The sequence below is a fragment of the Balaenoptera acutorostrata genome, chromosome 14, assembly GCF_949987535.1.
Source record: "Balaenoptera acutorostrata chromosome 14, mBalAcu1.1, whole genome shotgun sequence".
NCBI classification, from domain to species: Eukaryota; Metazoa; Chordata; class Mammalia; order Artiodactyla; family Balaenopteridae; genus Balaenoptera; species Balaenoptera acutorostrata.
The window spans coordinates 73040250-73068218 of NC_080077.1; the positions used below are offsets into that span (position 1 = coordinate 73040250).

Sequence of the window (27969 nt, forward strand, 5' to 3'; positions counted from 1 at the left end):
CCAAAATTGATTGAACATCTTTTATATGCCAACACTCCACTAGGTGCTGGGGATAAATCAATGAATAAGAGGCATTTTATATGCCTTCAGGGAACTTGTATTCTGGAAAGGAAGGCATAGAACAAGTTAACAGGAAAATAAATAAAAGAATTGCAAATTGTGATCAGTGTTATAACAGAAAGAAAAGAGTAAGAGTAACAGAGAGAACTTCTGTGGAGGTGCTTTATATAGCCTAGTCAGAGAGGGTTTCTCTGGGGGGTGGAATTTTAGCTGAGACCTAAAATAATGAGAAGAAACCAGCCATGCAAAGAATGAAGGAAGTGCATTCCATGCAGAGGGAACACCAGATGCAAAGACCCTGAGGATTCAAAAGAAGCTTGTCCAAGGAACCAATCAAAGATCAGTGTGGCTGGAGTTTAGTGAGTACAGAGAAGAGTATCATAAAATGCAGTTAAAGGTAGGCAGGAGATTAATACCTGGGGTATACAATGAACTACTACTCAGCAATAAAACGGAATCCTGTTATGGGTAACACCATAGATGATCTAAAAAATCACTGTGTGGAGTAAAAGGAACCAGACACAGAAGAGATGATACCATGTGCTTCCATTTATATGAAATCCTGGAACAGGCAAAACTCATTTTTGATGATAGAAATCATAACAGTAGTCCCTAAGTTAGGGAGTAGGGCAGGGATTAACTGAGAAGGGTATTTTTCTGGGGTGAAGGAAATGTTTTATATCCTGATAGGGGTGTGTGCTACATGGGTAAATACATTTGTCAAAACTCATCACATTATACACTTATAAATTATAATTCAATATAAAACAAACAACAAAGGACGCATACACACAAACAAGAGTAGCTGGGGCCATTTCATGCAGGGACTTTGAAGTGGTGGTATGGGTTTAGATTTTATTTCAAGCACAGTGGAAAGCCCTTGGATGGTTTTCAGCAGTGGAATGACATGATCTGATTTACAGTTTAAGATCAGTGTCGCTGCTATTGAAGAATGTACTGGAGGAGGACAAGTGTGAAGATCTCAAGACCAGCTAGGATATACTGCAGTAGTTCAGTTAAGAGATGATGGTGACATTAAGTGGGGAGTATCTTGGGTCTAAGGTGGAGGCAGTGGGCTGGTACTCAGCATGTAAAGGTACCAGGATAGGCCAAATCAGCCCCTTAATAAGTGACATTTGTTCTGTTCCCTTTTTGTATTATTTCCATTATAAGCCATCCTACACCCTTATAGATCAATGTTTGGGCACATCTATGGTCACATTCTTGGACTAAATAAATTCTTAGAAGCAGGACTGCTAAAAGAAAGGGAATAAACATTTTTATTTAGATACAGGTTATCAACTTATCCAGAAATCAGCAAGTTTGAACACCCATGTCCCTGAATCTCCATTCAAACTGGCTGTTAATGATGATAATAATACTGTTAAACTAAAGAATAGCTTCTTGTTATTTTTTATTACTACAAAATTTGATTTTTAAAAATTGTTTAGGCATTTGAATTTAGTTTTTGAGTTATCTATTTATTTCTTTGGAAGGTGGTCGTTCTTTAATAACTCTCCATGGTATTGATATTAAGCTTTAAGCTAAAATAAATCATTTCTAAGACTTGCAATTGGATTTCATGAGTTTCTTCCAACAAAAAAAGACAGAATTGCACATTATAAGTACATCGGATAGCCAGGTTCCATTTCCCCATGTGGGACTTGATTTAGCATACTACGTTGGGTGAGCTATTTGAACTCCCAGTGAATTAGTCGTCTAGCTGGGTCAGCATCCTTCTAGCAGTATCTGCGTGACTGTTTTCTGTTTCTCTCTTCTTACTGTTATACTGAGATAGCGCCAGAGAGATCAGATGACAACTTTGCATGAGATCCCAGAAGGCCTCTGTCTTCTTGTTTTCTATGCCTTAAGAGCAATTAGTAGAATGAAGTTGTTTTAATGGTTGAATCTATTGAGTGTACTCCTCCAGAAGCTCTTGTTTCTCAGCATTTGCTTCTCCACAGTTGATGTCATTAGAATCTGTGAACTGAACTGGGATCCAGTTTTCTCTTGTGTTTCCCAATGTCCCTCTCTCCAAATTCTTTTCAATATCTATGCATTCTCATTGGTCAAAGCCATCTGTCAATAAAGATTTACATACATTCCTCTCATGGAGACTTACAGTAAGATTAATTGTGACAAGACTATTGTCTGCATTTCCTGACTTTTATTAAAACAAAAATTCACGGATATTTAACAACTACTTCAAGACAAAGGATTTCCATTCTTACATGAAGGCTTCTAGTATGTTATTCACCCAAGTTCTCCATTCTTATCATACGCTTCCCATATTCTTCCTAGTAATGTTCAGTATACATCTTGTGTAGTCATCATCTATAGTAGAGAAAATAAATTCCTATAGACTAATGGTTCTGTTTGGAAGGTTGTTGGACTTTTCCCTTCAAAGGTTCTTTGTTTTTTTCAAACTGGTTTCAGAATCTTCCTAGTCTTTTCCACAACCATTTGACTTTATTAAGTTGGTTATTTGAATTCTTGACACACATGGCACAGGTAATGGCTGTACCACCAACTGGCAGTTGTTATCATAGTGATTTATGACTTTGTAGACTTATAAGTTCCTTAAGGACCAAGACCATGTCTTGTATATCTTTAGTTGCCTTTAACCAATTTTTTTTTTTTGCCAAGTGCCAACCAACATTGTCAACACTTGACATAAGTTTGTGGACAACCTAATGAAAGAATGAATGAATGATGGGTGAATGGTGAATTAAGAAAACAAAAATACAGTCTGTGGCTGTGGAACAGTCTATGAAGGGATGCTGTGTATTTTCTCTCCTTAATAACACAGTATAGCCAGTCACACTCTCAGAACACTGTAAAGCTTAAATTATAATATATTTAATTCAAGTCCTTATCAAGCACCTTAATATAAAATAGGCTTATTTATTTAAAGAATTTTATTAGAAGTCTGAAATCCTGGATATTTTTCTCCTATGCCTAGTTTGACATTGTGCAAGGAATTTAAACATGCTGAGCCCTTTGTTACCTGTGTATAAAACTCCTGAGAAACTCATAGTTAAGATTTATGAAAAATATTGGGAGGTTGCTTTGAAACTACTGAATTTATATAACTGTACCATAAAAGTACACACCAACAATCATAATCATCATTAAAAATAAGTGAATGTTTTAGGTTTCCTTTAAAAATATATTTAGTTCTGGGGGCTTCCCTGGTGGTGCAGTGGTTGAAAGTCTGCCTGCCAATGCAGGGGACATGGGTTCGAGCCCTGGTCTGGGAGGATCCCACATGCCGCGGAGCGGCTGGGCCCGTGAGCCACAATTACTGAGCCTGCGTGTCTGGAGCCTGTGCTCCGCAACAGGAGAGGCCGCGATAGTGAGAGGCCCGCGCACCGTGATGAAAGGTGGCCCCTGCTTGCCGCAACTGGAGAAAGCCATCGCACTGAGACGAAGACCCAACACAGCCATAAATAAATAAAAATAAAATAAATTTAAAAGCTGCAGTCTCTATAAAAAAAAAATTAAAAACAATATATTTAGTTCTGAAAAGCATGAAAAAAAGATATATACAATTCAGTCAACAAAGTATGTACACAAATTAAGTTTTTTTAATAGAAAATTTATATGTAATAAATGCCTAACCCTGGGAAAACTGCTGTAAGCTAAAGTTCAATAAATATGACTGAGCAGGAATGAGAGCGAATGCTAGGAATGGTGAGAAACTTCGTTACTGCCTATTTCCTGGAAATAAAACCTGATTTCTGGGTGAAAGTGCTCTAAGTCTGTGAATTTCAGGTATGATTCTAGGATATGGATGACACGTAAGGATCCTCAAAATGGTGCAGGCTAGCTTTTTGTAGTGCTGCAGTAATACAGACAATAAGGAAATGCCTCTAGTTTCTATCATGAATTTGTATTTATTTGCCATATTTAATACAAGGACGTGCTTGTGCAATGTTCTTGCTCTTAGAGGGTTTACATTCTCTTTGAGAAGAGAAAATGAAAGAAAAACATATGCCTAATCCAGTTAAAATAGTGTGAACAATGCTTGTCAAACTGTAGGTCATAATCTGTCATGGGTTACGATATCAAAAATGAAAATATCAGAGGGCATCACATGGAATAAGGCAAAATGTTATTTTGTGAAAATATTGTAAAAGTTGTGTGTTAGTGTTTAGGTATGTATCAAATGTATTCTTGTGTTTTACTGTGGGTTGTGTCTCCAAATGTTTGAAAGCCCCTGAATTAGCAGGCCAGAGCAGATTTGCTATATAAACTAAAATAATAAAAATGAAGAGCTGCAGCCCAGCTTGGGTGGTCAGGCCATTTCTGCAGAGCAGGTGAGCTGCCTCCTGAGCTTCCATCAGCTGTCAGGAGTGGTACAGCTGCATCCGAATGTAAGGAGCTGAAGAATTCAGCCTTGCCTTCATGACAACAGCAGCAGATGGCCCTGTTGGGAACTCTCGCTGGCCATTCATTCGCTGGCCAGCTTTCACACAGAGAGAGCAAGTGACAGAGCTTAGGAGCAGAGTGTTGTAAGCTTTAAGAGACTCTGGAGACCATGAAGCCCAGCCCTTCATATTATATCCTAGCCAAGAAGGATGTGTGAAAACCTCCTGGTGTCCAGGGATGGCTCCAGAGCTTCTCTCCCTTTCCCCTACCTCCACTCCTCCACCAGATAATCCCGCCTGACATGAGGGATTTGATAGGATAGAAATATGCTGGCATCCTCAAAATTGGGACCTCTCCATTTTACATAAAGCTAATCAACACAAGGTCTTTCCCAAGTTGAAACTTGCCCATGATTACCAAATGATGTACGGTTGTTTTTGATACAGATAACATTCCAATAGGGACCTCACTAAATATCCTCTAAAAACTCCTATTAAACAAGACCTCTGGCTGAACTTCAACCTTCTGCTAAGGAGTGAAAAAGAGTCGTGCTGTATCTGTTAACACGCCTCTCCCCAGCTCTATTCCAAATCCTGGAATCGTTAGGCAAATTACCCTATTTACCTTGTAAAATTTTGGACAAAGTGAGGCATCAACCTCCAGAAGAGTGTAATTAATTAAAGATAACTGGACTGATTGAATTTAACATTCAACTCTGGAGTGCCTATAAAAAGGACAAGGTGACCATCTATTATTAAGTTCTTAGTAGCTTTTGGCTTTCTTTACAACAGATGTTTTCCTGTGTTGGTCAATAGTATCCTATGGGTTATAAAATAAAGAAAGAAGTCTGAACAATTGATTGGCAAATTTCCCAAACTTAGGTCAGCCTCAAGTATATGAGAAATGATGCTACACTGAGGGCAAATACCAAAAAAAATCAATCTGATTCTACAAAATCTATTTTAGTTTGGCTGGATGCTCCCTGAACTCCCACTGAAGAGAATGGCAAGCAGACAGTGCATGGTTCCAGAAATCAATATCAAAAATGTGTTTGTGTGATAGTACTACACAATCTCTTTAGATTTGCTATGTAGGTTGCTATTAAGCTAAGGGAGTTGTTCTGTGTTTGTCATTGGTATTTTCCCTTAGAGTGCAGGGTAATATGAATATACTCTAATTGCAAGATTATTTTTAAAAATGAGAAGATTAAAAATCCATCCTGATCAACACTGACCAAATATTAAGTGTGATTGAAAAAGTATTTAGACTTTCTAAAAACCAGACATACCAGAATTTATACATCTCAATAAAGCCATTTGAAAGGTTGCAAATATCATCTAATTTCCTTGTTCAGAATGTAATTAGAACTCATTCTTTGGCTACTTAGAATTGAATTACCTTGGACAAGTGTTTTAAACTCTAAGAGCCTCCAAGTCCTCATCAATAAAATGGGGATTTTTTCCATAGACATCTATCAACAGAATACAAATGCAGCAAAACTGCAAAACTATTTTTGAGGATTAAGTAAAATAACATATGCAAAGTTTCAAACAGCAACTAGCTCATAGTAGGCTCTTAATACATGGAAGATGTCATTATCTTTTATTTATATACAACTCCTTCCATAAGACATAAATCTCATTCTTTCTTCTGAAACAATATCTTCAGAAACAAAATAAATAAATAAATGACGGTACAAAGGTCATCATTCTGCCCAACCATCACTGTTTCTGTCCATTCACTGCATTACAAACAGCTTTGGGGGAAAAAATCCATTTAATATCTCTGTTTAAGGAACTCTTCAACATATTGCACATTTAGACTTCTTAACAATCTGGCCTCTGCCTACTTTTCATTATAACCTCCACACTGAATCCCATCACTAGTGCACAATACCATGCCTTTTGTGGTCTGAAAACAATTCCCCTCTGCTTGCAATGTCTGTCCGTCATTCTTTATCCAGCAACCCCAATATAATAATATCTTTTTTTCTCACTTCTGCAGCACAAGTTATTCTCTCCCTCTGCTGTGCTCCAGTATTACATTGTACATTCTTTTTTGTTGTTGTTGTTTGCTTGTTGTTTTTTAGGTTTTTGGAGGGTTTTTGGCCACACCATGTGGCATATGGGATCTTAGTTCCCCAACCAGGGACTGAACCCGTGCCCCCTGCAGTGGAAGTACGGAGTCTTAACCACTGGACTTCCAGGGAAGTCCCACATTGTACATTCTTGATGCATTCAAATTACTTGCTTGATTTGAACAATCTAGATGAACACAGAATAATCTGAACATAGATGCAAAAAGATGCAACAAAATATTAGCAAACTGAATTCAACAATACATTAAAAGTATCATATACCGTGATCAAGTGGGATTTATTCCAGGGATGCAGGGATGGTTCAACATCCACAAATCAGTCAATGTGATACACCACATTAACAAAATGAAAGATAAAAATCATATGATCATCTCAATAGATGCAGAAAAAGTACTTGACCAAATTCAACATTCACTTATGAAATCGAGGGAACATACTTCAACATAATAAAGGCCATATATGATAAACCCATAGCTAACATAATACTCAAAGTGAAAAGCTGAAAGCTTCTCCTCTAAGATCAGGAACAAGACAAAGAGGTCCACTCTCACCACTTTTATTCAACATAGTATTGGAAGTCCTAGCCAGAGCAATTAGGCAAGAAAAATAAATAAATAACATCCAAATTAGAAGGGAAGAAGTAAAAATTGTCACTATTTGCAGATGACATGATATTATACACAGAAAACCCTAAAGACTCCACCAAAAATATAAATTGGTACAACCACAGTAGAAAACAGTATGGAGGTTGCTCAAAAAATTAAAATTAGAACTACCATATGATCTAGCAATTCCACTTCTGGGTATTTATCTGAAGAAAACAAAAACACTAATTCAAAAAGATACACTCATGCCCATGTTCATTGCAGAATTATTTACAGTAGCCAAGATATAGAAACAACCTAAGTGTCCATCAATGGATGAATGGATAAAGACATTTTAGGTATATATCCAGAAAAAAAAATGAAAACACTAATTCGAAAAGATACATGCACCCCAGTGTTCATAGCAGCATTATTTACCATTGCCAAGATATGGAAGCAACCTAAATGTCTATCAACAGATGAATGGATAAGGAAGATGTTGTATGTATATATACACAATGGAATACATATATCTATATCTATATAAAATAGAATACTACTCAGCCATAAAAATGAATGAAATTTTGCCATTTGCAATAACATTGATAGACTTGGAGGGCATAACACTAAGTGAAGTCAGACAGAGAAAGACAAATACTGTATACCAGTTATATGTGGAATCTAAAAAATAAAACAAACTAGTGAATATAACAAGAAACAGACACAGATATAGAGAAAAAAACTAGTGGTTACCGGTGGGCAGTGGGAAAGGGAGAGAGGCAATATAGGGGTAGGGAATTAAGAGATACAAACTATTATGTATAAAAGAAGCTACATAAGCTACGAGGTTATATAGTACAACACAAGGAATATAGCCAATATTTTATAATAATAATTATAAATGGAGTATAATATTTAAAAATTGTGAATTACTATATTGTACACCTGTGACATAAAGTATTGTATATCAACTATACTTCAATAAAAACGATGCACAGGGGGCTTCCCTGGTGGCGCAGTGGTTGAGAATCTGCCTGCTAATGCAGGGGACACGGGTTCGAGCCCTGGTCTGGGAGGATCCCACATGCCGCGGAGCGGCTGGGCCCGTGAGCCACAGCTGCTGAGCCTGCGCGTCTGGAGCCTGTGCCCCGCAACGGGAGGGGCCGCGATAGTGAAAGGCCCGCGCACCGCGATGAAGAGCGGTCCCCGCACCGCAATGAAGAGTGGCCCCCGCTTGCCGCAACTGGAGAAAGCCCTCGCACGAACCGAAGACCCAACACAGCCAAAAATAAATAATAAATAAAATAAAAAGCAAGTCTTTATAGTAAAGAAATGTATTTAAAAAAAAAAAAAAAAACGATGCACAAATAAAAGGAATTTTAGTTTAACTATACAGTGGACTATTATTCAACCATAAAAAAGAATGAAATCTCACCATTCACGACAATGTGGCTGGACCTTGAGGACATCATGCTAAATGAAAAAAGTAGACAGAGAAAGATGAATACCATATGATTATATGATCTCTCTTATATGTGGAATCTAAAAACAAAACAAAATAAAAAGCTCATAGGTATGGAGAACAGGTTGGCGGTTGCAAGAAGCGAAGGGTAGGGGGTGGGAGAAATAGGTGACCTGGTTATGTTTTTAGTTTAAATAAATTGAATAAAAATGTTAATAACAAAACAAACAAACAAAAACCAAAATTACTTGCTAGCACATTTGTACCCTCCAATAGAGTTTTTAGTAGTATCCTAGAGTAAAGACGATGGAAGACATTGTGTGGAGGTTAAGAGCACACATTCTAGAGTAGAACCAACCAGGGCTCTGCCCTTTACCAGCTTGGGTGGGTGACTTAACCACTCTGAACCTCAGTTTGCCCATGTAGCAAACAAGGATCCTATTAATACCTGCTTTATAGGGTGATTGTGAGGATTAAATGAAATGATGGGTATTCAAGACTTCACACCATTTCATGGCATCTAATAACTGTTAGCTGCTTTGGTTTATGTATTTGTTTGTGGTTATTTTTGGCTTATTTATTCCTTGAGGCTTTACTGCAGCTGTAGCCTAGAACATAGTAAGTCTTTGATTAAAGTTGAATGAATGAATGGTGACTTAAAAAATATCTCAGAGATGTATCTCCTTACATGTAAGAAGTATTTAAAAAAGGATAATCTATGATTCACTTGAATAACATACTGAAGTAGCTTACAACTCATACAGTGAGAGATGTGACAGAAGAGACGTGATGAAAGAAAGATGATTCTCTTAAACATGTACTCTTGTTAGAATTTTTATGTTGTTATGATTTAGGTGCAACTCAACAAAAGTGCTACTTTTCGGAAAAGTCGCTCCTATGTGAATCATGAAATAGGTGAATTATTCACATTGACTTCACAAAGAGAGACCTTTCCCATGGAAAAATATTACTGCAAAAGTACACTAAAAGGGGCAACAATCTCCATCTTTGAGCTTGGAACGATAAGAACCGTCCTCAGACTAATCGGTCTTTTTGTTGCCACAGTGTTCCCCAGGGTTTCAAAGGTTGTGGGTACGGTTGCCTGCCTTAATGGAAAGCGAGGTACCTGCCTAACAAGTTCCTGACCTGGGATGGTACCTGAAAAGCCTGGTCCAAGGTTCGCATTGGTGGTTTCACTCCTATCACAGGAGCGATACGAAGACAGGAAGGGAGAGAAGTCCTGGATTCTTCTACTGTCTTTCATTATGTCAGGAGTTCTGCTAAAGATAAGAAAATATGAATCCACTTCTATTTTATGCTTTGCTATAAAATGCTTTTCATGGGATTTATCTGTATCATTATTATTACTATTATTATTATTCATACCTTTTAAACAAAACCTCACCCTATAAATTTAAATGCCTTATATATTTGACTTCCTATAAAACTTTTCAGGGCTTTTAAAAGAGCAGTTTTACATTTATAGGAAAATTAAGAGGAAGGTAGAGAGATTTCCCATCCACACTCCTGCCCCTACATGTGCATAGCCTCCCTTGTTACCAAATTCACCATCAGGATGGTACATTTGTTACAACCGATGAATCTACATTGACACATCATAGTCACCGAAGTCCACAGTTCACGTTAGGATTCACTCTTGGTGTTATGCATTCTATGGTCCTGGACAAATGTATAATGACGTGTATCCATCACTGTAGTATCATACAGAATATTTTCACTGCCCTAAAAATACTCTATGTTCTGCTTTTTCATCCGTTCCCTTGCCAAACCCTCTTTAAAATTTTTACTCTATCCCTGTAGCTCCTCCTATTCTATTGATACTATCTCTTAAGCATGTATAAAGTACTTGTTTCTTCACTGGCAGATAGTAGATGGTGTAACCTTTGTTTTATATATGCAGGAGGTGAAGTTTTCATTATGTTAAAGATTTGTGTTCTGTACCTTTCCCCAGCAATATATTTCAGGAGGAAATCTGCATTCTTTATGAGTCTGGCCCTAAAACTCCATAGATTTCAATTATCCTCTGAGTTTAGTTATGCATCAAAAGATCTCTTTTTTCTTTTCCCCAAAAATATGGTGCCTAAAATGAAAAGCTGCTAGGTTGTTCATACACTGTGCTTTGAGGAACAGCTTTTCACAGATGGAAAGGCATAAAAATGATGGGCTGTTATCTTGTAGCCTGAAACTCCACGCTCTGAACATATGAAATATTGATATTAAATCAAGCTGTACCTGGTTTCTCCCATATGAATCCTTCCAAGTTCTTGACCTCTCTTCTGTTGCTGTTTCATTTTAGGCAGAATTCCAGAGGCAGGGGGTGAATAGAGGGGATATGTGGCCTCAGTGAAAGACAAAATGAAATTGGACTAGCCTGTTCGTGTATTAGTAAATTCAGGGATGGCAGAAAACAGTAAAAGTAAGGGTAGTGACAATACGGTCAAACAGATAAACATTTATTCAGTGTGAACTGTTTCACTCATGTACAATGGCATCATTAAAAGCTGACAACAGCACTTCTAATATTCATAAGTAATAGATTGTGAAAGAAAATAAATCCTATACAAGATTTTAATTACACAGATTATTAGTTAAGGTAATGCTCGCTGCTGTAAAAACAAATCCAAAGCTTATAACGGTTCAAACACATATTTCTCACTCATGGATGGCCAGATAAGTGTTCCTGATCTGATGGGGCTCACCTCTGGCCACTGCTTCAGGGTACTGGGCTCCTCCCATTTGCGGCTCCATCAGCTTTAACACAAAGCTGTTGCCACATTCCTCTGCACCAATTCACGTGAAGGAAAACAGCCCAGAGAGTCTACCAGGGGAGGTGTTTATACACCAGGCTCAGAAATGCTACACATCACTTCTAACTCATTCCATCAGTCACCTGGCTACATCTAAGTATAATACAGTCTTATAAAATGTTATCTGGCTGTATGACCTGGAAGAGGAAGAAAAGCTTTCGTTGATCATCTAGAAGTCTTTTCCATAGCTGGCATATTTTCAATAGGAGCACCTTCAAAAATTTTCTTCGTAGATAATTGGACAAGATCATGAAACAAATGGGTTATTGGGATAAAGAGTGGTTTTCACAAAAAAGGGGGGAAAAAAGATATCTCATATTTTTAATACATCCTGAAAATGTAGTTTGCCTTTTCAGTCCCTGTAATTGTCTTACTATTCTGTCTGAAAGCAATATAGTAAAAGAAAGTCATACACAACTGGATTTTCCACATTCACAAAGATATGAAGGCAGACATAGCAATTAACCTCAGATCAGTTGTCAAAGCCCAAACCATCAAACGCTAGAAGATTCTGCCTTTCATTGGCTGCCCTGGGTCTAGTCCAAACCTTGGTTCTTAATATCTGGTAGAACAGCTACAGAGTCATGAGGACATGGAATGAAATCAAGAGGAAAAATTTCTGGAGTATTAGTCATAAAAACTTACAGTGTCAGTAACAGGTAATTACTGCTCTTTCCAGGGACGCCTATATAGGTAACAGTTATTCCAAGTTCTTTGTAATAACTCCCATCTAATCGCAGAGTACTTATATCCATCCTGGGGATAAATTGTACACTTTTTGGAGGTTAACTGTTTCAGGACCTGACATATAATTTAGATTAAGAATTCACTAGTTGGCTCCCAGGGGGCCCAACCACCAACAGGAAAACTAATTTCCAAGATCATCTTTGCAACCAAATTCTATTCATATAAATTTTATTTCTAGCTTTAAAACCTTGTATTTCAAAATCAATTTTGTAAATATTCTTTGAGGTATACTAGCAAAATAGAAGAGTGACAATGTTATGCTGAAATTCACTGACAGTTTACCATCCCAACCCCCGATACTGGCTTTTATCCAGAAGCTTTGCCCTCTTCTGTGCTCTGTTGTGTTAGTTTATCAGTCTCAAAAATCACTTGGAAAATCAGAAAATTTTTCCAATGTCACATATGTAATCAATAATTTCTTTTCTAAACACATGGTTTCTGTGACTCACGAATTAAGAATATGTTTCTTAGAGAAAAGAAATATGCCATGGATTAAATACCTATATTCAGTTTCTACACGTTTATGAGCATTTTTTTGAACATCCACTAGATGAAGACATCATAACACATTGAACATAAAAAGAAAGAATGGGCATGTTTTGCCCCCTATGCGGCAAAGGTGGAGAGGTAATATATTTACCCAATATGAACCAATGATATTCACTAAACAATAAATAATAAATCCTCTCATAAGGAACAATAAGTCAACAAATGAAAAATCCTCTCCTAGGATGGCAGGCTAAAGAAGTATTTGCTTTCAGGCTAGATCATGAAATTCTAGAAATGAATTATTTAACTGAAATTAATATGCCCTTGATGTGTTGTTAAACAAAACAGTTAAGAAAGCTAAAGAGTAATCTAATAATCTGGTTTAATATTTAGGATTCATAAGAAGGAGTAAATAAAGTAATGTGAAAATATAAGAATTAATTCCACAAATACAGGGGTTAAAAAAGAAGAGACCCCTTTAATGAGAATTATTGCCTTTCTGAGTATAGATCCTTAGAAATGTCTTTTAAAATACCTCTGATTTAGCAAAGTGGGTGGAAAACTCCTGGTAACTTCAGTTTCTTATGCTCCCTATTGTTCTTGCATGAGAAAAGAATAGCTAATTCCTGATCCCACTGCTCTTTTATGATCTTTCAGAGATAAGGTGTTTTTAAGATATAATCCACAAAAGAAGACCTGGGGAAGTATATATTGATCCCAGAAAAGCATAACCTTAAGGAAAATATTTTAGCAGGAAACTTCACACAGTGATATTATAGCATGGTTTGATATCATTAGCCAATACTGATAAACATTCCACTTTAAACCAAAGTGGAAAATATAGATTACACTTCAGGTAAAAAATTATTTCACCAAATTAATAAGGGAAACCTAGGCCTAAGTTACACAGCAATCAGGATATGCTAAAAAAGAAAGTGGTGAGCCAAGTAAAGTTGGAAAGCAAATGTATTCTTGGTCTAAAATCCTTTTTGAAATGTAATTGCACCAAGTTGACAAAAAATCAGTTTCTTTTGATTCCAGGGGTCTTGACTGTGCAATTAATAATTTGCACTCTGAATTTAAAATGCTTGGAAGCAATATGGTGAAGATGACACACATCTGGACCCAGAGCCCACATGCACCATCTACGGGTTCCTAGCCTTGTGACCTTGGGCAAGTCCCTTCAACCCTCTATGTCTTGCCCTGACACTGTATGTACTGGAGTGTCCTCCATCCTGCCTGCTGCCTCCCACTGTCCACCATGCTGCTCTCAGCATTCTGACCAGAGAACACCCCCAAGCTGCTGGATGACTGTGGTAAGGTGAGTTTGGAAGATGGGTGGTCACACCAGAGAGCTCTGGAGGGAAAACCATGCTGGATGAGGTCTTTGAGGGTCTTTAGAAAAGACAACTCATGCATTTCCAGAGTCATAAATTGTCACACGAAGCCAATGATCTCATTTTAGTGATATTTGTTGTTGAAAGAAGTATGGTGACAACTTGTCTTAAAATCATTTCATGACGTTGTGGTAAATAATGTCAGCCCAGCCCCGAGCACTGGCATCTCATGCTGACTTTAAAAGTGAACAAACCAACAAAAAAGAAACTTCTTGATCCTCCTCCAACCAAAAGAGGTGGAAGTGCAAAATCATCATATCTATTTGAAAATATAGAGTATACCTCCATTTTTGTCGTGAAGTACAGTGCCGTGTTTGTAAGATTATTTTTATTTTGTATGTACCCTGTAGTGCTCAACATTTTAATTGCCACTTCCTCAATAAAGTTATTGGAAATCTTCCATCTTGCCATTAGCGCTAGCAAAATAACTGTTAACAATAGGTTATCCAGACACAGAAACTTTATAATTAATGTTGGAATAGTCTTCAAAGCCTAGTGACTAAAATATATCCTATAAAAATTACTGGACTTCATTCAATGCTGTTCTGCTGTTTTAAAGTTCAATAAATGTGTTGAGGGGGAGATATTTGGCAACCTAAGTTGGGCAGTCTGGCAGTGAGACCTGAGATGCTGGAGGGTTTGATTTCTGTTTTGTGGTAAATGCACCAAAGGCCTCCAGTTTCAGTGCAACCCCTGAAAGGCTGAAGGAGATCTGACCAAATGCAACAACCCCCGGTGGGAATCTGAACAGTCATCTGGGGCTGTATTCCCACCTTGTCAGTTGATGAGGCACTGGGACAGGTTCCATTTAAGCAATAAAACACAACAGGCCATGTATATATCTGGGTGATTATAGCATAACTCAGATTGTGTTATAAGTCATGAGGCTGAAGGCCAAGTGTCTTAACTCCATGAGAAGTGCAATATTGGCCCTGAAACACACTGCCTGAAGTGTCTTACTGCTGTCAAGAAATGGAATTTCTATAGTACATTAAGAAAAGGAAAACACTTAGCACAGTGGATTTAAAATAACCATGGCTATGACATCACTGACAGCTAATCAAAATTCTAATTGCAACCAGAGTTCTGAGGCTATTGTATGAAAGGTCTTAACAGACCCAGTCATGGATACAAGGAAGAACAATGCCGATGCCATGAGCAAAACTTCAGTAGCACAGGACCTGAAGCAAGAATGGGGTAGGCTGGCAGATTTCAGACAATCTCATTAGCAGTGAGTTGGTAACGTTGCAGTGAACTCACCTTGAGCAAGTTAGCCAAGAAAAAGCAGTGCAAACACTCCTTGAATACTCTTTCTCCTTCAGTAGCAACCTTCATTTTCATACAATTAAATATTTCTTTAAATGATTAAAAGATAAGGCAGCATAAATGGAAAAAAACATCCAGTTCACATGCTCTAGAAGAAATGAAAGATTATAATGAACTGAGAGGAGCTTGGGGGTCACACGTTACTCGTGATCTGTGCAAGGAATTTCCAGTGATATTAAGTTGAAGTTGCCCAAAAGGATTGAAGTCAGTATGTGGTCATAAGGACTCAGTTCAGATTTTACATCTGAATCTGTGTAGCACCACAAAGTGGAACGTGCCTTTCAAGGTCCAGGTAACAGCCTCAATTAATTTAGTCATGCCAAAGCACACACTGAGAAGTACATTCAGAAGGCATGTATCAGGGAAGCATATAACATCATAAGTGAGAGCAAAAAGAGGGCTTGTCTCAGGAGCCAGAGGATTTGGGCGTAATGATTTTCTGGGTCACCATGGGTAAGTATTTAATTTTTGTGGGCTTTAGTTTATCTCCAGTGAGCTCTCTTGGACTCTGGTTATAGATGTTGCTTCCTCAGACTCAAAATGGAGCTACTCTGCCATTTCCTGAAAGTTTATTGACAATGCCATAAAGAGGTAGATTATTATTTTTTTTTTTTTAAGGATTTTCTTATTTATTTATTTATTTATTTATTTATTTTTGGCTGTGTTGGGTCTTCGGTTCGTGCGAGGGCTTTCTCCAGTTGCGGCAAGCGGGGGCCACTCTTCATCGCGGTGCGGGGACCGCTCTTCATCGCGGTGCGCGGGCCTTTCTCTATCGCGGCCCCTCCCGTTGCGGGGCACAGGCTCCAGACGCGCAGGCTCAGCAGCTGTGGCTCACGGGCCCAGCCGCTCCGCGGCATGTGGGATCCTCCCAGACCAGGGCTCGAACCCGTGTCCCCTGCATTAGCAGGCAGATTCTCAACCACTGCGCCACCAGGGAAGCCCAAAGAGGTAGATTATAATTAAGAAAGGTTACCTTTCACACATCATGGGACATACATGTACATTTGGAAATAAAAGTTACATACGAACTTTACATCAGTTTCAGCAAAGATAGCCTTAGAGATAAGCCATTACTAAGGATCTCCGATCAATGGTACTGGAAGAAAAAATTATTCATGTTCTCGTGGGAAAAAACAAGGAGGAGTTTGTCCCATTAGAATCCATTCAAGTTCTGGAATGAACACACCACAAAAACATGTTTCTTTCTTCTCAATTTATTGAAAAATTTTACCTATATCATATCCGTCAGCCATGATTATACTAATATACAGGTAATAATTGTACCCTAGCTGTGACAAAATATTTTTAATAGTTTTATTTTTATATATTTCTAATAATCTTTATTTATATCAGCTTGGGTTCTTTTGGAACTATAAAAATGTTAAATGGGTAACCAAATGACTAAAATTGGATATAAGTAAAATTATTATTCCTTAAAAATATTAAACTCTTATTCTTAAGAAATAGATCAAACAGTTATTTTATCGTGTCAAAATTGTATATATCTGGATTTTAAAATTCTGCTTTTTTTAGTCAATCCATTAAAAGGGTTAAGAGTCCTGCTAGTTTTAATGGCATCTGAATGGTTTTAATATATATTTTGGTTTAACTTGAAATAAGCCACATTTCCAAATTCTTTTTTAACTAATGATCCTGCAATAGACCTTTCATAGACTAGATCCTTCATAATTATAATACTTTTCTCTATGATAAGGCAAAGAACTAGAGTCTAATATACATACAGTTAGTGACTTAGGATCTAAAATATTGTCACAACCTCAAAGCTAGTCACTGAATAGTTTAATAAAAAATATTCCAATAACACCACTATTCCTAGAGTGTTGAGTCCTGTAAAACTGAAGTATTATACAGAAATCCAAGCTCTAGGGTCTAATGACCAGCTAGTAACACATTAGTCAGAGCCACTATGAAATGATATTCTCTTTCGTTGTACATCAACACCATGAATAAGTGCAAAACTGCTGTTGAAGTACATGCTTCATACTTCCTGTAACAATCTAATATAGTTTCACCTCTGAACTGACCTGCCTAGGACATACTATGGGCTCCCACAATGGGGACAATTCCTAATATTTGAACTAATGAATGGCCTGAATAAGTTAAGCCAGCAAATAAACCCAGTTCTCTTATGTAGACATTGCTTGTAACATACTTGTTAGAACTGTTGCTGGGATGTTGACATATTTGGCTAAACGATCCAAAAAATACATATTCTGCTCTAACAATCACCTCTCCTCAGAGGTTCCTGCTGTGCCACATGCGCGCACACAGGTAAAAGGAAGCAAGGTGCAAAGTGCTGGGGTTGTTTCTTGGATTTTATTGGCTTAGCCCTGCCCAATTACCTCCAGTGCAAAATGAAGGTGAAAACTCGGTTGGGCTGTGTATGCAGCATAGTCTAAACTACAAAGTGGAGCCACTTCTTACCCCTACTCCTAACCCATATTAGGCTCTTACCACCTCTGGCCAGTCATATGGGACAGAAATCAGAGCGATGACCAACAAGTGCAGGCATACTTTGAGGGGAGCAACAAGACAGCTTCAGGCCTTCTCACTGCACCAGCAGCACCATGGAGGGGCACAGAAGAAAGCCCATGGGTGCACGAGCATGAATACAGTAACCCTGATCATCAGACCACCAGTCAATATTCCTGGACTCTAAACAGTCAGCTTAGCAACTCTTCCTACTTGGGGAAGGGTGAGGAAGAGGCTTGAGCAGACAGGGCTTGGAAAAGCAGAAGATCTCTCTGTTCCCATGTTTCCTCTCTGCCCAACAATCCTTAAATTCTACAGGTTTAATTATTGAAAATATACATTTGCTGGGAAATGGGAGAGGATTGTGGGATTCTTTCAAGTAATATATTAAGAGAGAGCAAAAGGAAGTCTGTTTGCCAGGGGTGTTTTCTAGGGAGTAGCTTCAGAAAAGACAGCATGAGGAAGGAAGACGTTGTAGAGTGGGCAACAGAGAATGGGATTATCTGGCAGGCATTTTATTAGAGTCTATGGACTGTAAAACACCATATGGAGAAGCCTGCTGACGGCTCATTATTCACTGAAATCTCCTTCCCCCACCAACAAATAATCCTCCAGGTAGCAAAGGGACAGTGAAAATATGAATATACACCCCATGAAGGGGAGTGAGGGGGGTGAGACAAATCCTTGCCCCACAAACAGAGCCTGTCTGCTGTGTAATCACCAAAATGATGTAACTTAAATCTTTCTCCGCTGGATAAGCCAATCAAATTTTTTTTAAAAAAGAAAGAAAAATGGCTAAAAAGATGTGAATCAAGTATCAAAGAAGAAGAAGAAAAGACAAGCCTAAAAGAGTCATAAAGCGATGAACCAACCCTTGAGTAGTTACAATGGATTGAATAATGTTCCCCCCAAATTCATGTCCCCCCAAAACCTGTGAATATGACCTTATTTGGAAATAGGGTCTTTGCAGATATAATCAAGTGAAAATGAAGTCAAACTGGATTAGAGTGGGGCCCATGTCCAATATGACTGGTATTCTTACAAAAAGAAGGAAATCTGGACATAGGCACAGAGAGAAGATGGTCATGTGAAGATGGAGACAGAGATTGGAGTTGATGCTCACACAAGCCAAGGAAAGCCGGGGATTGCCAGCACCCACCGTAAGCTAGGAAGAGGCAAGGTAGGACCTCCCCTAGAGCCCTCAGGGAGAGTACGGCCCTGCCGACACTTTGATTTTGGACTTCTAGCCTCCAAAACTATGAGAGAATAAATTTCTGTTTTAATCCAACCAGTTTGTGGTAATTTGTTATGGCAGCTCAAGGAAACTAATACAGACACTAAGGGTGTATTACTAAAACTTGTATATTAGTTACATTGTTCTTTCTTTACATGACAATTTACTCTATTCACATACCAAAAATTTAGACTTTTGCATAGGAAAATAATATTATTTACCCGCTCCCAGAAAAACATGGGCTTGTAGTTTTCTTCCACTTCTACAAATTAATAGGTACCAAACCCACTCCCACTTCCTCTCCATTCCTCTTGTGATCATCATCATGCATTTACAAACTGGAATATCAGACTATGAGTACAGTTTTCAATCATGGAGTAGAATATTTCTCTGTGCTATGAGGACTACATGGAGATAAAATCTGCAACCCAACCTCATTAAGACTATTATCTCCTCGATGACAAAATATACTAACTGATCCAAGCCACAATGAGACCATTAGAATGATTACACAGATAATGTGGATAAATTACAGCATTTCTTTTAGGTATTGCTTTCTTTTCATTGTAATATATATTCAGGAATTATAAGGCATTTAGGATGAAATAAGTTTTGCTTCTCTAAGTTGTAGTAATGTCTTTTGAGGTGCTTAGAGGGTTTTTTCCTCTACCTCATGCTACTGATTGAGAATTCCTTCTCTAAATTAATTTAATTTGCATCAAGGGAAGTATAAATGGTAATGGCACTAACCTTCGGCCTTTAAATGCACTCAGAAATAATGATGATCAGAACTATCCTGCTGTGAGTTGTATGTTGGCAAAGTAGATTTATCATGCAATGGGGTCTAATGGGACCCAAGTATCCTGACTTAAGTGGAGGTTTTGGATGAAAGCCCAATTCTCAGCATTCTTATCTCGGTCCCAATGTCCAGGACCTGAATAAAAATTATAATCATAATGATAACAGTACCAAGAGCAACAGCTAACATTCATTGAACATTTACTATGTTATAGACACCATGCTAAGAATTTTACCTCATTTAACCATCACAAAACTTCTATGATATAGGTGCCATTATTATCCCCATTCTATAAGTGAGGGAACAGATTTAGAGATGAAAAACAATTGTACCTGTTGAGATCCACTCCAGCAGGGAAGAGATGTCACCCCAAAAGGGGTAAAGAAAGAGAGTTAAATGAAGTGACTATTTACATAGTTGTGGGTAAAATTAGGGGAAACCAGCAAGCAATGGTGAGAGGCTAACCCCATCAGGAAGTTCTTACTATTGCAGGCTGGAACACTATAAGACCAGCCAACAGCTTTTGATAGAAGGACACAGCCACTGCCAAACTGTGACCTGGTAGGCAGGTGGCTAGGAGAATAAATATCCTGACCTCTGTCTCCCCTCTCTCTGATCTCCTGAACCATATCACATTGGCTGACTCAACTAGAAACCACAGGACAGGGGAACTTGGTGATGCAGTCTCTAAAGGCCAGCCTCCCAAATACAGAGGAAGGAGGAGAAGAGTGGAGAACAGATCTGGAGAGGCAAATGAAGTATAGGCAGCACAGTAACACACCCAGGACATACAACCACTCAATGTTGAGTAAAGGCAAAATGTTAATATGGGTAGAGCTCCTTCACTTAACCACTATACTGTCTACAGAGAAGGAAGAAAATTGTGATACAGAAACCAATGGAGGATGCGAGAGGATTTTTCTCTCCTCTACCCTTCTTGAAATCCACCTATAGCCCCCCTGCTCCAGCTGAACTCTTAGTCTTTGCAGAGAGCTCCTCTGATGCAGACAGAGAGGGTTTCTGCAGAAACGAGGGTACACACAGCCTTCTCCCACTGAAACGTAAGCTCTATTAACACAAAGATTTTAATCAGCTTGTTCACTGCTATATCCTTATAAATTCAATCACTGGGTTCCAAGAACTCTTTTGGACCAAGAGATGCCGAGCTGTCCATTTCAAAGAAACCTGCTAGCAACAGAATGTAATCACTGAAACATTCTGACCACCCTGCTTATCTTTCTTGTATCCGCTCCCCTGTTTCTTTCACTTGTGTCGTTGTGAAATGGTGCTAGTCTTTGATTAACTGTTTAATATTTTTTACAGTGGAAATCTAATGAGTGCAACATGTCCTGTTTGGTGCTAAGAGCTTTATGTAGATTTTCTTACTTGATCCTCATCACCACATTCCTCTGAGATCAACACTGTTATTATCCCAATTTTACAAGTAAGTAGACTGAGACTCAAACGCAGGTATATCTTATTTCAAACACTGAACTTTGAACTACTTACCCCATTCTGCCTTTCTGACTGTTTCTCTATCACTGTTTAAAAGTAACAACTCCGTTGGTGAGGCCCAGACCTTGATGGTACTAGGCCCTCACACCCACCTTTGATGGCTCCTGAACCACCACTAAAGTCTGACGCAGGGGGAGGAGCTTCAAAATGGTGGAAGAGTAAGACGCGGAGATCACCTTCCTCCCCACAAATACATCAGAAATACATCTACATGTGGAACAACTCTTACAGAACACCTACTGAACGCTGGCAGAAGACCTCAGCGTTCCTCAGACCTCAGACCTCTCCCAAAAGGCAAGAAACTCCCCACGTACCTGGGTAGGGCAAAAGAAAAAAGGAAAAACAGAGACAAAAGAATAGGGACGGGACCTGCACCAGTGGGAGGGAGCTGTGAAGGAGGAAAGGTTTCCACACACTAGGAAGCCCCTTCGCGGGCGGAGACTGTGGGTGGCGGAGGGGGGAAGCTTCGGAGCCACGGAGGAGAGCGCAGCAACAGGGGTGCAGAGGGCAAAGAGGAGAGATTCCCGCACAGAGGCTCGGTGCCGACCTGCACTCACCAGCCCGAGAGGCGTGTCTGCTCACCCGCAGGGGCGGACGGGGGCTGGGAGCTGAGGCTCGGGCTTCGGAGGTCGGATCGCAGGGAGAGGACTGCGGTTGGCTGCATGAACACAGCCTGAAGGGGTTAGTGCACCACAGCTAGCCGGGAGGGAGTCCGGGAAAAAGTCTGCAGCTGCCGAAGAGGCAAGAGACTTTTTCTTGCCTCTCTGTTTCCTGGTGCACGAGGAGAGGGGATTAAGAGCGCCGCTTAAAGGAGCTCCAGAGACGGGCGCGAGCCACGGCTATCAGCACGGACCCCAGAGACAGGCATGAGACGCTAAGGCTGCTGCTACAGCCACCAAGAAGCCTGTATGCAAGCACAGGTCACTATGCACACCTCCCCTCCCGGGAGCCTGTGCAGCCCACCACTGCCAGGGTCCTGCGATCCAGGGACAACTTCCCCGGGAGAACGCACGGCGTGCCTAGGCTGCTGCAACGTCATGATGGCCTCTGCTGCCGCAGGCTCGCCCCTCATCCGTACCCCTCCCTCCCCCTGGCCTGAGTGAGCCAGAGCCCCCCATCAGCTGCTCCTTTAACCCCATCCTGTCTGAGCGAAGAACAGATGCCCTCAGGCGACCTACATGCAGAGGCGGGGCCAAATCCAAAGCTGAACCCCAGGAGCACTGCAAACAAAGAAGAGAAAGGGAAATCTCTCCCAGCAGCCTCAGGAGCAGCGGACTAAATCTCCACAATCAAACTGATGTACCCTGCATCTGTGGAATACCTGAATAGACAACAAATCATCCCACATTGAGGAGGTGGACTTTGGGAGCAACGATATACATATTTTTTTCCCTTTTTCTCTTCTTGTGAGTGTGTATGTGTATACTTCTGTGTGTGATTTTGTCTGTATAGCTTTGCTTTTACCATTTGTCCTAGGGTTCTGTCTCTCCGTTATTTTGTTGTTGTTGTTATTTTTTAGTATAGTTTTTAGCACTTGTTATCATTGGTGGATTTGTTTTTTGGTTTGGTTGCTCTCTTATTTTATTTTATCTGCTTCTTTCTTTCTCTCTCTCTCTCTCTTTCTTTCTTCTCCCTTTTATTCTGAGCCATGTGGATGACAGGCTCTTGGTGCTCCAGCCAGGCGTCAGGGCTGTGCCTCTGAGGTGGGAGAGCCAAGTTCAGGACACTGGTCCACAAGAGACCTCCCAGGTCCACGTAATATCAAATGGTGAAAATCTCCCAGAGATCTCCATCTCAACGCCAAGACCCAGCTCCACTCAACAACCACCAAGCTACAGTGCTGGACACCCTATGCCAAACAACTAGCAAGACAGGAACACAACCCTATCCATTAGCAGAGAGGCTGCCTAAAATCATAATAAGGCCACAGACACCCCAAAACACACCACCAGAGGTGGACCAGCCCACCAGAAAGACAACATCCAGCCTCATCCACCAGAAAACAGGCACTAGTCCCCTCCATCAGGAAGCCTACACAACCCACTGAACCAACCTTAGCCACTGGGGACAGACACCAAAAACAACGGGAACTATGAACCTGCAGCCTGCAAAAAGGAGACCCCAAACAGTAAGTTAAGCAAAATGAGAACACAGAGAAACACACAGCCGATGAAGGAGCAAGGCAAAAACCCACCAGATCTAACAAATGAAGAGGAAATAGGCAGTCTACCTGAAAAAGAATTCAGAATAATGATAGTAAACATGATCCAAAATCTTGGAAATAGAATGGAGAAAATACAAGAAATGTTTAACAAGGACCTAGAAGAACTACAGAGCAAACAGACAGTGATGAACAACATAATAAATGAAATTTAAAATTCTCTAGAAGGGATCAATAGCAGAATAACTGAGGCAAAAGAACAGATAAGTGACCTGGAAGATAAAATAGGCGAAATAACTACTGCAGAGCAGAATAAAGAAAAAAGAATGAAAAGAATTGAGGACAGTCTCAGGGACATCTGGGACAACATTAAACGCACCAACATTCGAATTATAGGGGTCCCAGAAGAAGAGAAAAAGAAAGGCACTGAGAAAATATTTGAAGAGATTATAGTTGAAAACTTCCCTAATATGGGAAAGGAAATAGTTAATCAAGTCCAGGAAGCACAGAGAGGCCCATACAGGATAAATCCAAGGAGAAACATGCAAGACACATATTAATCAAACCATCAAAAATTAAATACAAAGAAAAAATATTAAAAGCACAAGGGAATTTGGTAAAGTAGCAGGATACAAAATCAACGCACAGATATCTCTTGCATTACTATACACTAATGATGAAAAATCTGAAAGATAAATTAAGAAAACACTCCCATTTACCAATGCAACAAAAAGAATAAAATATCTAGGAATAAACCTACCTAAGGAGACAAAAGACCTGTATGCAGAAAACTATAAGACACTGATGAAAGAAATTAAAGACGATACAAACAGATGGAGAGATATACCATGTTCTTGGATTGGATGAATCAACATTGTGAAAATGACTATACTACCCAAAGCAATCTACAGATTCAATGCAATCCCTATCAAACTACCACTGGCATTTTTCACAGAACTAGAACAAAAAATTTCACAATTTGTATGGAAACACAAAAGACCCCGAACAACCAAAGCAACCTTGAGAAAGAAAAACGGAGCTGGAGGAATCAGGCGCCCTGACTTCAGACTATACTACAAAGCTACAGTAATCAAGACAGTATGGTACTGGCACAAAAACAGAAATATAGATCAATGGGACAGGAAAGAAAGCCCAGAGATAAACCCAGGCACATATGGTCACCTTATCTTTGATAAAGGAGGCAAGAATATACAGTGGAGAAAAGACAGCCTCTCCAATAAGTGGTGCTGGGAAAACTGGACAGCTACATGTAAAAGAATGAAATTAGAACGCTCACTAACACCATACACAAAAATAAACTGAAAATGGATTAAAGACCTAAATGTAAGGCCAGACACTATCAAACTCTTAAGAGGAAAACATAGGCAGAACACTCTATGACATAAATCACAGCAAGATTCTTTTTGATCCACCTCCTAGAGAAATGGAAATAAAAACAAAATTAAACAAATGGGACCTAATGAAACTTAAAAGCTTTTGCACAGAAAGGAAACCATAAACAAGACCAAAAGACAACCCTCAGAATGGGAGAAAATATTTGCAAATGAAACAACTGACAAAGGATTAAGCTCCAAAATTTACAAGCAGCTCATGCAGGTCAATATCAAAAAAACAAACAACCCAATCCAAAAATGGGCAGAAGACCTAAACAGACATTTCTCCAAAGAAGATATACAGATTGCCAACAAACGCATGAAAGAATGCTCAACATCATTAATCATTAGAGAAATGCAAATCAAAACTACAATGAGATATCATCTCACACCGGCCAGAATGGCCATCAGCAAAAAATCTACAAACAATGAATGCCGGAGAGGGTGTGGAGAAAAGGGAACTCTCTTGCACTGTTGGTGGGAATGTAAATTGAAGCAGCCACTATGGAGAACAGTATGGAGGTTCCTTAAAAAACTAAAAACAGAACTACCATATGACCTAGCAATCCCACTACTGGGCATATACCCTGAGAAAACCATAATTCAAAAAGTGTCATGTACCAAAATGTTCATTGCAGCTCTATTTACAATAGCCAGGACATGGAAGCAACCTAAGTGTCCATCGACAGATGAATGGATAAAGAAGATGTGGCACATATATACAATGGAATATTACTCAGCCATAAAAAGAAACGAAATTGAATTATTTGTAGTGAGGTGGATGGACCTAGAGCCTGTCATACAGAGTGAAGTAAGTCAGAAAGAGAGAAACAAATACCATATGCTAACACATATATATGGAATCTAAAAAAAAATGGTCATGAAGAACCTAGGGGCAAGACAGAAATAAAGACACAGACCTACTAGAGAATGGACTTGAGGATAAGCGGAGGAGGAAGGGTAAGCTGTGACAAAGTGAGAGAGTGGCATGGACATATATACACTACCAAACGTAAAATAGATAGCTAGTGGGAAGCAGCCGCATAGCACAGGGAGATCAGCTCGGTGCTTTGGGACCACATAGAGGGGTGGGATAGGGAGGATGGGAGGGAGGGAGACGCAAGAGGGAAGAGATATGGGGACATATGTATATGTATAACTGATTCACTTTATTATAAAGCAGAAACTAACACACCATTGTAAAGCAATTACACTCCAATAGAGTTTAAAAAAAAAAAAAAAAGTCTGAGGCAGCTCATGGCCTGGCTCTAGCTCTGCTGGGGTGAGTCAGGATACCATCAGCCCTTGACCCTGCCAAGCCTCAGTCCCTTCTCTATTATGCCTCCTACTTAGGCTACTTCAAACGCAAACAGCTGCTGTCTCCTCAAGCTCTCAGTGCCCTCATCCATCAACCGCCCCCTTGATGAGTGCTGGAAAGTTTGCTTTGTGGTGCAGACTCCCCAAGGAAGCAATGAAAATGCCTGTTCAACTTTACTGATTTGGGGAGAATAATTGACTAGTGCCTCTCCTCCCCCTGCTGCCTCTCTGAACTATTTTCACACCAAGGCCACATTTCCCACCGGCCACTCCCAGGCAATGCCTGAGCATGGCAGAGGCGTTCTGCCAAGATGTGGGGATTCTCTAATACGTGGTGTTTGAGGACTCCTCATTAGCCTGGATGAACCTTTCTTGAAATCACATCACAGTACAAAACTAGACTCCTCTTTCCCATCCACTTTCTTTCTCTCTCACATTCCATAGATGTCAGACCTACGTGTGGCCTGAAGCCTCTCCCCACCTTCTCCAGCTCCTTCTCCCTCTCTTACATGTCTAATTCCATCTTGGCATCTGCTTCTTAGTAGGCATGAACTAATGCAAGTGATACTGGAGGTGGTCTGAGAAACAGGTGGTAAGATAAGAACATGAGACTGGCTTACTTGTCACAGTAAGGCAAAAAGGATGCTATCCTGAATGTTAAGTGGAGCATAGATAGTTCCTGACACAAGTTGGCAGCTCAGTTGCTAGAGAATTCACTAGTGGTTACCTGGGAAAATGTCTGAGTGGAAGGAAATATCTTTGCAGATTAAACAATCCAGACATTTGAAAGATGTGAAGTAACAATAAGAACAGTGGAGGTGACTACTTATTTCTAAGTTGTTTTGATGTCCTACAGAGGGATGATGAGAAACTGAGCCATTAACAGGCGGTTAAGAGCTGAGTGTGAGAGCCAGAGCATATCTTTGGTAGCTCACTAAGAGGTCCTTAACCCCTGAACAGAAGAGCAGACACAGCAGAGCAACATCGTAGAGATCTAGAGATCTGACAGTTGAGTGTCAGAGCTCCAGAGATGCTTGAATGCTCACTCTGTTAGGCTCAGAACACTGGCTGGGAAAAACTGAGTCCCTGAAATATGGCATGAGGCCATCTGGATGGATGTCCCTAAAGACGCTGGTTCTGCAGAGCCCCTTCCGACTGTTGCAACTGCGTGTCTTCTCATTTGGGGGAAGGGTGAGAATTTCTTTACTTGTGAGGAAAACAGCTCTATCTCGTTAGGAAGAAATAGGGAGTGGTACGGTTGTTGCATGGGAGTTCTGACGGGTGTACAAGAGTGTATATGGACCTGAACAGCTTCCACTGGTGACCCCACAGCCCTTGCCTGGGCCTGGTGACCACCTCGCTGCAGTTGCCCTATCATCAACACTGGTGCACTCCAGGACTTGCACTGGAAGTGGCACCCCAACTCCTTCTTCATGCCTACCCACCAGCTTCAGCTTACCTACACTCCAAAGAGTTACGTCCTACTGCCTGACAATGGCAGACCAACTCTGACCCAAGAAACCCAGCAAACATCTCAACCATCAATTGCAACCACACCTACCACAGTGAGGTCTGAAGCCTGGCCTTGGGGACGGAGCCTCCCTTCCAAGCTGTTCCTTTCACGGGTATGCTTCCTTAGTCCGAGGGGTTCCTTTAGAGTTCTTTTTGCATCCTTATAGTTATTGCATCCCTTA

General features: G+C 39.9%; 1 long non-coding RNA gene across 2 annotated transcripts in view; it reads right to left on the reverse strand.

Annotated features, from left to right (window-relative positions):
• Nucleotides 1–8544: 8544 nt before the first annotated feature.
• LOC103002292 (uncharacterized) overlaps nucleotides 8545–27969 on the reverse strand; it is a 42439-nt gene continuing 23014 nt past the window's right edge. For both annotated transcript variants that reach the window (XR_452306.2, XR_009005218.1), the window contains exons 3-4: nucleotides 9734–9855; nucleotides 8545–8586 (exon numbers count right to left, since the gene is read on the reverse strand). This is a non-coding gene — a long non-coding RNA (uncharacterized LOC103002292). The remainder of the gene's footprint in view (nucleotides 8587–9733; nucleotides 9856–27969) is intronic.